This window comes from Quercus suber, unplaced genomic scaffold (assembly GCF_002906115.3).
Source record: "Quercus suber isolate HL8 unplaced genomic scaffold, Cork oak 2.0 scaffold_369, whole genome shotgun sequence".
Lineage (NCBI taxonomy): Eukaryota > Viridiplantae > Streptophyta > Magnoliopsida > Fagales > Fagaceae > Quercus > Quercus suber.
The window spans coordinates 439876-450094 of record NW_027069821.1 but is presented as its reverse complement, the minus strand read 5'-3'; the positions used below and the strand labels follow the sequence as shown (position 1 = coordinate 450094).

The window sequence follows — 10219 nt, the reverse complement described above, 5'->3', positions numbered from 1 at the left end:
ATGAAAGGTCAAAACCAAAATTATCACCGCCAAGTCCATGTATCAAGTAAAGGAAAGAGTTTGAGGGTTGAGAAGAAACAGCCTATTTCTAGAGAAACTTTTGAAGTGGTTAAAAAAGGTAAAGACCTGCAACAAGTTGTTGAATTGAAACTTGAAAAGAAGATTGAGTTGATTGTGGAAGATCATAGAAATCAAGAGATAGTAATTATTGAGAATATTGTGGAAGATCCACTTGAGGTCAAAGGTGAGGACGAGTCCATCACCCACAACCCTCAGGTTTCGATTGATTTATTGAAGATGACTACACAATATGTTGATTTTCTTTGAGTAGAAAATTTTAATTTCATTATCAACCCATTTTTTACTGATGTTGCAAATAAATTGAAAGTAGACGAGAAGAAATTTTATGCTATATTTTATGAAGAATTCAAGTTTCAGAGCCTAATCAAGTTATTAAAGCATTCGAAGTATTTGTTTATTTGGAGCGGAAGATTTCAGATTTCAAAGATGAACTCGAGGACGAGTTTGTTTCAAGTGGAGGGGTCTGATGTAGGACACAATTTACTATTTAATTATTGTAATTTATTATTTTTGGTATTTTTATGTAAAAAAACGTTATTTTAGGTTTAGGTGATTTATTTCCTTGCTTTTAGGTGCATTTAATGTTTTTTAGATCAAATTTGGTTCCTGTTATGGTTAGGTATCAATTAGGAGTTATTTTGGATTATATTTTCTTGTCTGTCAAGTTTTAAGGAGCCCTTAAATAGAACATAAGTCTGTAAACGTTTTTCATAGTTTATTACCAATAAAAATTCAGACTTGTGTCTATTGTGTTCTCTAGTGGATTCCAAACCTATCACCTAGTGGATTCAAGGAACTCCTCGTGGATTCGAGGTTTACTACCCAAGAACTAACAGTTTAGTTTTTGTTCCATCAAGAGAGCATCTTATGTGCTTTCTTTAGGTTTCCGCGACATCACATATTTTTTGTTTTCATTTCTATTAAGACTCTCCATGTTTGAGACCAATAGAACCTTAACCCAATTGAAACTCTAAAATGTTTCAAAAAAAATGTTGCAAATGTGTTAAATTATCAATTATAGTCTATAGATTAATCTCCCCTAATAGTTTGAAACTTTAATTTTTGGAAATTAATATACTACAAAGCCACATACTAAATAATATATATCCCCCTCTTTTAAAAACAAGATATAAAATTAAAAATTAGATTTTAACTTTACTTAACTATGTATTGTTACATATCTAAAATAAAGTATTTTTTTAATCGTAATATATTTTTATTTCTTTTTATTAATATTTATGGTTCAACTATGATATTCAATTCTCTATATGAAATGAATATTAGTTTAGTTAGTATTATTCATGAAATTATATATTTAATGTATCAAATTAACGTAGATTTGATTAGTATTAAATAATTTTGTTTAATTAATATTTACATATTAAAAATCCCACATAAATTTTTCGCCTTAGGCCCTAAATAATGAGTCTAAATCTTCTGTCCCACTTTTCTTACTCCACTCTATATTCCACCAATAAATATTTGTCACGTGTTCACCTAATTAATTAAATACTATTATTATTGACTTATTAATACTATAGTAATTAATTAATAGTACTATTTAATTAATTAGGTGAACACGTGGCAAGTATTTATTAGTGGAGTATAGAGTGGAGCAGGAAAAGTAGGACAGAAGATTTGGATTCCTAAATCAAAGCCACCTTTGGAAAACTTGATATCTTGGTATCATCGTAATTCCTGTTTGGTAATAATGTTCTAGTAACATTGTTTAAGTGTTATGAAAATAAGTATGGGTAAAAAAGTGTTGTAAAAATACGTGTTGTGTTGTTTAAACAAGAAAAAGTTGTTCAAACAACATTACCAAACAAGCCATTAGTTTCTTGGAATATTTTTTGTTTATTGGTTTGTGTTAAGACTTCTTATTTTTTAACTTGTACAGCTACCATGACATGATAGTCAAAGCATTATGTTGCCTTATTTAATTTGTATATGTACTATCAATTCCTAAATCCTAGTTGCAGGAGGTAGTATATACTATTTTTGCTTCATGTATCCTTTCTTGTGGGGTCCACCCCATGTGAGGGGGAGGATACATGCAACAAAAACAGCATGTATTTTTTCCATTGAGGTGGCCTATGCTGTTTCTTTTGTATGTATCCTCCCTCTTACATGGGAGTAGACCACCAAAGTACAATAGAACCAAAGTACTCTTACTTTTCATATGTGTAGAGACCATAAGGATGTAGAGCCATGTTGGCTTCAACAAGTTCCAAAATTTTATTATTGAATTATCAATCCTAGAAATAAAGCAGTTTAGGAATTTAACCTGTAAAATAATTTAATATATCACTATTATTATAGTATCAAGTATCTTCTTATGCATTTGGTAAAAAAAAAAAAAAAAGTATCTTCTTATGCACTTACAGCTGGAAATTGGAAAACTGTGGTTAGTTATTACTGAAAGGATGTATATTAAATCTACGTCACAATTCTGTTTTCTTATAGAATTTTATAGAAATGAAATGCTTGGAAGTGAAGGAATTATTTGCAGGTGGACAATGCAGGGGTTCGTGGATTCGTAGTAGACGGCGATACTTTAAGGAATTCAGATTTTAAGGTAATCTTTTAATATATGATGTTACCAAAAACTAAAAGTTTGGCAATAATATTCCCCTTTTTTTTTTCTTTGAGAAGTGAGGGTATTCAAAATTCTTCGAGAGCTTGATTATTCAGTCGGTTACGTGTAGTCCCTTGCTGGGTTTCAAACCCAAGACCTTATGAATATCATGAGGCCTAAGTAGCTACTAAGCCAACCCATTGGGTTCAATTAGATTCAAATTAGGGGAATCATAACTTGCTTGTAGCTGTAGGTCACAATTACTCAATTAGAGACATTTTGTTAAATTAGTGGTTCCATTGTTAATGCAAAATTTCTAACAAAGTAAGAAAAAATTATTGCACTAAAATGGGGGATGCTTAAATATCCATCTTTCTTCAGCCAAAGGCCATTGGAGGTTGACGTAAACAATTCACTAAAGAAAGAAGATTCTTGTGAACTTTCAAGTTTCAATGCCATACATTCCTCTATTTCTTTCCAAAATTCCATTTGAAATCATTCTAGCATCTAGGAAGTTGCTTAAGGGGCTATTTTAGTTTGATAGAACTATTTGCATTTGGGAAGGTTATTAAGTCAACTCTAGATACAGTTTGTTTAGCTTCTCAGCTGCTTTACTAAATTCCTTGTGTATTTGATAAGATCTTGCTATATTAAGCCATTGATTGGTGGGCTTTTTAAAAATATAACATGCCTGTAGCATTCTCCAAATAAAATTTAATTAGATGGGTGAAATTTATTCTTGTTATGTATGGGGTTGTGGAGTTGGGCATTACAAGGGATCCTCAAATGGAGTTTGACTTTCAACGCTAACGACTAAAGATAGAGACAAAACCGACTAAAGTAGCTGGCTAGTAGTTTTGTGGTCCAAGCCCAAGCATGAAACCACTTTCTCCCTGACAGGTGGACCCCAAAGAGGGCATGAGTCTACTCTCTCATTGATAGGTGGGCCCTCCACTTAGTATGCGTTTGGATAGAAATTATTCTCTTTGAGCGTCTGCTTTTTTTTTTTTTTTACTAGCACCTCTTGCACTGTTCATGGAACATGAACATGAACAGTGCATTAAGGCAAATGTACATTGTTTGCAGGAGTGAATAGTAACTCAAAAATGATTTTTTAATTATTTTCAGTAATAAATTTTCAGTTTTCAGCAAAATAAGCTATATCCAAACACACCCTTAGAATATAAATTTTGATATCATAGATGAGGTATTGGCGTTTACCATCTCTTTAGCGCACATACCTACTAACTAAAATGAATCTCCTTTAAAAAGGAATTTCTTTTTGTTTTAATTAAAAATTGTCACATGACCCGTTAACTAAATAAAATGTAAAGATTAAAACTCAATACTTCTTGCCATTGTATATTTAAAACAAAATAATATATCCGGTTAAAAAAGTCAACCCAACCCGTGAACATCTCTCATAGAAAACAAACTGAAATTCCTTCTATTTAAGCATTTAGCACAGCTTTCACTATTGCAAAAGTGTCCCAAGTTTTATCATCAATGGCAGAAGCAACAAAGAAGTACCTTGATTCTTCTTTCATCGTGTTTTCGCCATGACACACTGGTTTATTTATACTTTTCTTTTTTTCTTTTCTCAGGTATGCAGTTGTTGCAGGGGCCAATAAGGGGATTGGTTTCGAAAAATGCAGGAAGTTGGCCTCAAATGGGATCGTGGTGGTGCTAATTGCAAGGAGATGAGAAAAAAGGCCTTGAAGCTGTTCGAAAGCTAAGAAAGCTTGGGCTATCTGACCACGTGTTATTTCATCGGCTTGATGTGGCTGACCCTGCTAGTATAGCTTGCTTTGCAGATTTCTTTAAAACCATATATGGGAAACTTGATATATTGGTACGTTTGAAAATGTTTCTGATGGTTTAACTAGCCATTTGAATTACTATTTTTAAACCATGATTCTTTTTCTTTTTCTTTTTTAATGTTGGATTATATGTTTTCTATGATCTTAATATGCATGTCAAGTTTTGAGTTAATCAGATGCTATTTATTATTTAATCCATAAAGTTGTTTTTTATGCATAATTTTAAAATACAAAAAACATGAAGTTTAAATATTTGATAGATGATATAGTCATTGACCTTTAATCATTTCGAAATTTTGCAAGCATAAAGAGAATAAGAAGAAAATGTAATCCAGTGGTTATCTCTATATATGTTATGTTGTGTGACATTGCCTAGGACTTGAATCAACTCTTTGAATATAAATGACAGAGAAGATGAAAGAGTAGTAGAAGGTATTGGAAATTTTAATATGATGAAGTGTAGACTGTAGAGACTAAACGATAAACACAACCTAGCTTTAAATTGCATAAAAATCTTTACATCAAATCCATCAATGAATTTTCAACTAGAACTAAAGCTTTGTTGTAATTGCTCTTGTCTAGTTGCTGATTAGCTATTTTGGATTCCTTGTTGCACTCCCTATGAAATCTTGCAATGTTTGGCCACAAAATTATGGAAAATTTTACCATAAGAATAGTGTGTTTGGGTCTTCAAACTGGGGTTGGGAAGCTAACTAAATATTCTTGTTAAGCAAACTGTCTCTGCCTATCATTTTCTTTGTACAATTGGCTTGGAAGAGAATGAAGTTGCTTCTTATTGACGTAGGATGAGGAAAGTGCCAATGTAGTTGTAGATTGGAGTAAAATAGCGACCGACTCTTACGAGTTAGCTGAAGAGTGCCTGAAAACAAACTACGATGGTGCCAAAGGAATGATTGAAGCACTTCTTCCAATCCTTCAGTTGTCCAATTCACCAAGGATTGTTAATGTTTCCTCTTCCTTTGGGCACTTAAGGGTATGAAACTCAGGGGCGGAGGTACACATAAGCTTGGGGGGGCCAAGGCCCCCCCAAAGCTTTTGAAACCCCCATATGGTACTATATAAAAACAAACTGGCCCTGCAAAAGTACAAGTTGGCCCCTCCAAAAAAATTTACATACCCAGCCTAATGTTAGCTTTAATGGTTTTTACTTTGAAATATGATTGTTGTTGTATGATCAATCAAAGGACCAAGGCAATTCTCATATGTTTTTTTTTATTGTGAGTCACTCATATGCATCATACCATGTTTCTTTGTAACTCATTCCCTTTGTAATATGACTAGTTTTACAATTACAATATTTTTGTTTCTCAAGTAGACTCACCCAACAAAACTCACATTTACTACTTAAAAACTTACCAAGCTGTCAAGGTGTTGTTTCTTTTTATTTTTTCTAAGAAAACAAGAGTGCAGTGTTCATGTGTGTTCAAATGTGAAAGTCTACAGTGTAGCCTCTTTTTTTTTTTTTTTTTTTAAATAATAAATTTGATAAAAGTCTATTGTATTGCTTAAATTGATTACTATCATTATTTTGCTAATTCTTTAATACACACGAATAATGACTAATATGCAAATACATAATTCGGCCTCCCCAAGTTAAAAATCCTGGCTACGCCCCTGATGAAACTGCAGATAAAATTTCTGGAACCCATATTAGAACTTAGAATTAAGTTTATACAAGTGTTTTATTTGGTTTTGAAATTTATTACAAGCAAATGTCATGGAATGAGCCAAAACTAAATCCCAATCAAAAGTAGATGATTCAACTTATAACTGGCTTAAAATGGCTAATTAATCATTATCATGGTTTTTTTAAGGAAATTACTATCTTTCTTTCTTAACAAATTGATGGGATTATATGAAACAATCCTATCTCATTTACTTGATCCGTCTGGATTGAGGGGAAATGAGAGAGAGTAGAGTAGAGTAGAGTGGAATTGACCCAAAATTATGCTATGTTTGGAAGTTTGGAGGTAGAGGAGAGTAAAGGGGAATAGTTATTCTCCACCTTACTTGGATGTTTTTAAAATTAAGTAAAGGAGAGTGGAATAATTAGTCTTTTCATAGTTTGTAATTTTGTTAATATGGTAAGGGTAAATTTGGTAATTCATTTGGTCAAGCAATTCTATACTTTACTCTCCGAGAAATCATTATTTACATTGGGAGAACTGCTGATGTGATCCTCCCTAACCAATGAGATGATGTCATCTATGCAAATGTATGTGTGAACTTCCTAATCAACACAATGAATAAAAAATAAAAATTATCAGGTGATGTCGTACTTGGATAAATAACATCATTTTATTGGTTGGGAGGTCAGGAAGGACCACGTCAGTAGTCCTCTTGGTGGACCTAATAATTTCTTCTACTCTCTCTCCAAATCACTCAAAATTGGAGGAATTAAAAATGAGAAGTTAGAAGTAGTTAGAACCCCTCCAAATCCCTACCCCTCCTCCTTTAAAAAAAATCCAAATAAGGTAATTTAACTTACTCTTCCTCCTTCTACTCTACCCTCATCTACTCTCCCTCCATCTAAACAAGTTATCTATTAATTAGCTTATTTTCAGCTAACTCAACTCTACTTCCCCTTACTTCTCCTCCCTCCTCCCTTAATCCAAACAGGCCCTAAGAGATGCAAAGTCTCTTTCTTCTTCTGCTTTTTTATTTTTTATTTTTTAAAACTAAACTATGATTCATTTTCCCAATAATCAAATTAAAGTGACTTTTCTACTTTTCGTCTTCTGCTGTTTCAGGAAATACCAAGTGAATGGGCTAAAGAAGTGTTAGGTAATGCTGAAATCCTAACAGAAGAAAGAGTAGATGAGGTATTGAATGAATATTTGAAAGATTTTAAAGAGGGTTCCTTGGAAACCAAAGGTTGGCCTAGATATATGTCTTCCTACATAATTTCAAAAGCAGCTATGAATGCCTACACAAGGACTGTGGCCAAAAAATTCCCATCTTTCCGAGTCAATTACCTCTGCCCTGGCTATGTCAAGATAGATATAAACCACAACACTGGCTACTTGACAACTGATGAAGGTGCTGAAAGAGTTGTAAAGTTAGCGCTCCTACCCAACGATGGTCCTTTTGGCCTCTTCTTTTCTCGGAATGAAGTGAAAAATTTTGATTGAGATTATTCATTTCTACCGCTTCTCAAAGATATAAATACTAATAAGTCTGTACTTTTCCTAGAATTGTTTACTTTCTATATTTTGAATCTCAATTTGATAGGCTATTTGAAAGCCAATGTCTAACGTTGATGTCATAAAATGTATGCAAAGAATACATTTTTTCCCTTGGGGTATGTAATGTCAATTATATGCTTTTTGTAATGAAACTTTTAAGAATATTTTGTTTGTTGGTGTGGATGAGTGTGTTTCACCTTTCAATCACTTTTGCTCTTTGTTGCTTGTTCCAAATTGGTTAGAAGTAAGTTCACTTACGTGTTTATATCGTTTTTAATTTCTTGAAATATTGGGCTTAGGGCTTATACATATAACTCATAAGCGGCTTGTCATGATGCATGTGTGTAAGATCCAACAAGTTTTGTTTTGGGCCTTAATTTTTCTCTCTTTTTCAACTTGTTAGTGTTCATTGACTATTTGGATCAGCAAGTTGGGCATTTAATGTGCATAGTTATTGTCGGACTTTGGCCCATTAGGAACCCACTAGCCTATTTTTTCATTTGCTAATATAACACACTTTTAGACCTATTTTAGGCAGTTGAACATTTAGGGTTGGTTTGGAATCGGTTTATTTTGCTGAAATTGAAAATTTTTTGCTGAAATTGAAAACTTTTTGCTGAAAATACTGTAGATAAATGTAAAAGTTACCTAAATGTTAGCTTATTAATGTCTCATTAATTTACTAAACTTAACCACACCTTTCTCTATTCTTCATGTCTTTTAGTACATCCACCATTTTAGTATTTTAAAAAAAGAAAAAAGATAATAATTAAGGACTAATAATAATAACTAACTAGATAAGGCCTTGAAAAAAAATAAAGAGACACAAAAATGTTATGGAATGTTATATAAAACGCATTGTTTCACTATATATTACCAAAATAAAAAACATAAGACTAACAAAACATTTGAAAGAGAGAGAAAGATGAATCTAAGGGGTCACCGCCTTTGTTATATAGGCCACCCACTACCATCAAGACACCGAAACTCCTGCGGGGTGTTTTTTTTTTTTTTTTTTTCCTCTTTCTTTTTAAAATTAGGGGCTTAAATATGATTTAGGTTTACAAATATGAACATTAACATGAGCATGAGCATGAAGGTAGATTTCTATTCATTTTCTTGAAGAAAAAATATACTTAACAAANGGGGGGGGGGAACCTTATTCTTTTATCATGATTTAGAGTCTGAAAGGAAAAAAAAAAATCTTTTAACTCTCACGTAAAATACTGTCTACAAAATATGACCAAACTTTATTATCATTATCCTTTTTATATCATTATCTTATCGTATCTTATCTTATCTTTTTCAATATTTTCTTTTCTTTTATTTGGTTAGTTTGATGGGTGTTTAATATTTTCTCTAAGTAATGAGTACTTTTTAAAGAGTGAGAATGATATATATTTTTGTCTATCTTCAAGATTTTCGTATCTAAACTTCAAGGAATGTGCACTTGGGTGTGGATCTTCAAGATTTCCGTAGCAAAAATGTAAGTATCTTTGATGACATCTATTTAGATGCCTTATGAGTGTTGAGTTCTCTGTATTACAGCAAATTAAGTTTTTTATTTTATTTTATTTATTTATTTATTTATAAGGTGTCATTCAGTATTTTCTTTCCTGTATTTGGTTTATATTTAGTTTTCTTACTTTGTTATCATTATCCTTCTCCTTAATCTCATCTCACATTGGTTATTTATTTATTTATTTATTCAAATGTCTTTGTTTTGAATTATATAAAAAAAATAAAAAAATAAAAAAATAAACAAACAAACAGACAAACAAACAAACGAACTAATGCGTTTGGGTGTTCTTCATTTTCTTATTTCCATATGATTATCTTTCATTTTTTTTTTTTTACACTATGTGTAAGCCTTTTCTTTTTTTTGTTAAGAAAAGCATTTTCTATGGGGCTATATTTGGAACTCCTAACAATTTCTCTTCCTTATTTTATGGACGTCAAGGTGAGGATAAATCCCTCAAGATGTTGGTAATTAGTTTTAACATGACTGGTGTGTTATCATGTCCCATAAATTTGGTGTGTAGAGAGCACAGTTGTAGGTACTTAATTGGCACCATCATGCATCATTTTGTAACTAAAATTATAGCTTTCATAGCATTAATGTGCAAATGTTGCTGGAAAGCAATTAGAATGTGGAACCACTACAAAAAAGATTGTTATTAGCGACGGCTAGAGTTCGTCACTACAACACAAAAAACCGTTTTAGATTAGTAGTGCCGACAGCAAAAGGCCGTCGACTTCCGTTGGTAAAAGCCTTGTCAGTAATACTATATTACCGACAAGGCCGTCACTAATACTCACAATCTAGCCTGGTACAGTACACTCTGGTGCTTCCATTATAGCTTCCATTGCTAACCCATTTCCTATCGGATTAGGACGCTAATATACCTAGAAACTTAAAAATCAATAAACCCATTATAGAACAAAACCATCCAAATAAAAATATACACAAAATAAAACTAAGAATACAAAAAATATAACCTTCATCACAGATTCATAGAGAGAGCATAGTCCAA

General features: G+C 32.1%; 1 pseudogene; it reads left to right on the top strand.

Annotated features, from left to right (window-relative positions):
- Positions 1–7877, top strand: LOC112007696 ((+)-neomenthol dehydrogenase-like; annotated as a pseudogene).
- The last annotated feature ends 2342 nt before the right edge of the window (positions 7878–10219 follow it).